Consider the following 3525-nt stretch of genomic DNA (forward strand, 5'->3'; position numbering starts at 1 on the left):
GTAAGTACAGCAGAATGCAATTAAACTAATATGCAATTTGTGTCCAACTGTTAATTAATATTGCCAAGTGGTACAGAAGAAAAAAACACCAATAATTTAAGATTCTCCTGGAATCATCTTTTATTCTCCCTTGCCATTTCTCTTTGAATACATTTTGCTGGATCTAATGTTTGAAGAGAATGCTGAATTGCAATCAGCCAGGTATTGTTCTTTTATTTTGCAGGTGAGACATTTTGAACCCATTTTGATGTGTGGCTATCTACATAGAGTACATCTATCAACGAAACAGAGAGGTAATAATAATGATGATATAGTAGCTTGTGGCTGTGCAGAACAATTGGGCGTCTGCATCGCACATTAGGAGAAAAGATTGGATATTGACCCAGGAATAAAAAATACAGCACAAGGCACAAGTTTTGATTTTTTTAAAAAAGGTGTGGGCAAACTTTAGCTTGCAAAATGTTTGGCCCCCAGTTACCCCACTTTTTTTTTTTTTTTTTTTTTGCAGAATTGCCTTTCAATAATAGAAATAATAGATGAGGCATATTAAAGTTATCAAATGGGGCCTCCCCGGTGTTACATTAGTTTTAAAAATGGTTTTCTCTTAGGGAACAATGAATGAAAACAGGAATGTTTTCATTCCTGGGGAACAGTGGTGGAATTTAAACTTTTTTAGTACCGGTTCTGTGGGTGTGGCTTGGTGGGCATGGTGTGGCATGGCAGGTGTGGCTTGGTGGGCATGGCAGGGGAAGGATACTGCAAAATCTCCATTCACGCCCCAGTCCAGGGGAAGGATACTGCAAAATCCCCATTCTCACCCCACTTTGTGTCAGCCAGAGGTGGTATTTGCTGGTTCTCCAAACTACTCAAAATTTCCACTACCGGTTCTCCAGAACCTGTCAGAACCTGCTGAATAGCAACCCCTGCTGGGGAAGCTGCTCTCAATGAAAAAAAAAAAGACCACAATAGTGAGCATGTTAAGGATTGTATGGTAAAATGAGCAGAAAACCTTGGTTATAATAAAATGCTAGACCAACGGGAGAATAGGTGGATTCATGGTTTAAAGTTTACTTTGAATTACAGCTTGAAAAAAAAGTTTTATAAGATGATGTATCAATGGTATTTGACTCCAGATAGATCGGCAAGAATATATAATGGAATTTCCAAGAAATGCTGGAAATGTAATCAAGGTACATTTGATCACATCTGATAGTCTTGTAAACTTGCTAAATCATAATGGATAAATATAAGAATGGTTATGCAGAAAATACTTAAAATGCAAATATTAATGAGACCTGTAGCCTTTCTTTCAGGTTTTAAGGTCCCAAAATACACTTGAGTCACCAGAATGCCAAAGAGAGAGACTCAAGACGAGGCTTGCAAAAAAGCAGATTTTATTTATGGCCAAAAACAAAATACTGGGTGGAACTATATCCAGAACATACAGATACAATGCATGCGAGGAAATAGCCACACCTTGGGGAAGGTATGGAGTCCTTTTATACCCTCAGAGACGTCAGTTTAGTACCCAATTCTGGCCTCCTAATTTAGGTTTGTGTATTCCTTGTTGCCCTGCAAGGGGGAATAGAAACTTCCCAATTAGTTTTATTTTAAGCATTTCTTTGTTTACTCAATTGGCCACTTAGCCCACTGGCTCTGGAAGATCAAACATAAATTAGGGCTGAGGTGTAAATTATCCCTTTGTTGATGGCTGTAGTTTCAACTGAGATAAGTACCATGCTTTTAGATAGCACAGAAAGAAGATTGATATGAGTTCAGGTCAAATGGCAGGGACATACATTTGACAAATACCAGATACATTACAGAGGCCTAATAACAATATGTTTGTAACAGGAGATACAAATATAAATGCATAATATATGTGATACAAATACAAAGGCATATATGTATTACAGGAACCTAATGGTTACAAAATCTAGTATACCAGTATATCATATTCTAGTATTATTTATTATATCCTTATTATTGTTTCCCTTCAAGGTATTATGGATAATCAACAGAAAAACAATTCAGAACATTATTTCTGTATAAAATGACAGTGACAAGGATTGTATTTGTCAAATATTGGAAAGAAAAAGGAATACCAACAGTGGAAGAAAGGATTTTAAAATTGACAGAGATGATAAAGTGAACAGCATTGATTAGAGACAATGGTTTGGACACGTTTATAGGAGTTTGGAAGCTGTTAGTGGAATTTATGTGAGTTAAATTTAACAATGGACTGTTAATAGAGGACTTTGAAGTTTAATGTCAAGCCTGAATTTGATTGGGCTGTGGGATTGTTTGTATCCTTAGGTACTCTGACATGAATTCAGTTTGACACAGTTTTGGAGCTGAAGGAGGGAGAGCCAAGGGGGATAGAGCCTGCAGCCAAAACAACATAGCTAGCCAATGAATCAAGTACTAACCAGAGGAGGAGGAGGAGAAGAGAAGTTGCCAAGCAACCAGCTCTCAACTTGGTTGGACAATGTGAAACTATGGAAAATTGAGAAACTATTACTTATATTGGGGTGGAAAGCACGGGAACTTCAGTTCTGGCTTTCCACTAGGTTGTGCCAAGATGATAGAATAGAATAGAATAGAATAGAATAGAATAGAATAGAATAGAATAGAATAGAATAGAATAGAATAGAATAGAATAGAATTTTTTTATTGGCCAAATGTGATTGGACACACAAGGAATTTGTCTTGGTGCATATGCACTCAGGGTACATAAAAGAAAAGATACATTCATCTAGAATCATAAGATTCAACACTTAATGATAGTCATAAAGTACAAATAAGCAATCACGAAACAATATCAATATAAATCATAAGGATACAAGCAACAAAATTACAGTCATTCAGTCATAAGTGGAAGGAGATGGGTGGTGGGAATGATGAGAAGATTAATAGTAGTGCAGACTTAGTAAATAGTTTGACAGTGTTGAGGGAATTATTTGTTTAGCAGAGTGATGGCGTTTGGGGAAAAAAAACTATTCTTGTGTCTAGTTGTTTTGGTGTGTAGTGCTCTATAGCGTTGTTTTGAGGGTAGGAGTTGAAACAGTTTATGTCCAGGATGCGAGGGGTCTGTAAATATTTTCACAGCCCTCTTTTTGACTCGTGCAGTATACAGGTCCTCAATGGAAGGCAGGTTGGTAGCAATTGTTTTTTCTGCAGTTCTAATTATCCTCTGAAGTCTGTGTCTGTCTTGTTGGGTTGCAGAGCAATGTATCTAAATGAATTTGTTCTTTGAGGAAATGCAATGCTTCAGAGTTCAATTTGTAATGGGTGCATTACTTGGAACCTGATTTATTTTGGGGATTAACAGTTAACAGTTTTCTGAGTTTTCTTGATTGACAGGCAATATATTTGTATATTTGGGGTTTTCTTAAGAGAATGTGATAGTAATTTACCACACATAGATGGAAAATGTATAACTTTGTAGACCCATAGAGCAAAAGGGGTAATTTATTAGATTTGTTTGAGATATAAGTATCAGCATTCAACCAGGGTGAAGGTTAT

At 36.5% G+C, this 3525-nt stretch overlaps 1 long non-coding RNA gene across 1 annotated transcript; it reads left to right on the forward strand.

Annotated features, from left to right (window-relative positions):
- Positions 1 to 505: 505 nt before the first annotated feature.
- Positions 506 to 2630, forward strand: LOC148116565 (uncharacterized). Its single transcript, XR_015731107.1, has 2 exons — positions 506 to 1486; positions 2002 to 2630. It is a non-coding gene; the product is annotated as an uncharacterized LOC148116565 (long non-coding RNA).
- Positions 2631 to 3525: the final 895 nt, after the last annotated feature.

The sequence above is a fragment of the Pantherophis guttatus genome, chromosome 1, assembly GCF_059756535.1.
Source record: "Pantherophis guttatus breed Tessera chromosome 1, ASM5975653v1, whole genome shotgun sequence".
Classification (NCBI taxonomy): Eukaryota; Metazoa; Chordata; class Lepidosauria; order Squamata; family Colubridae; genus Pantherophis; species Pantherophis guttatus.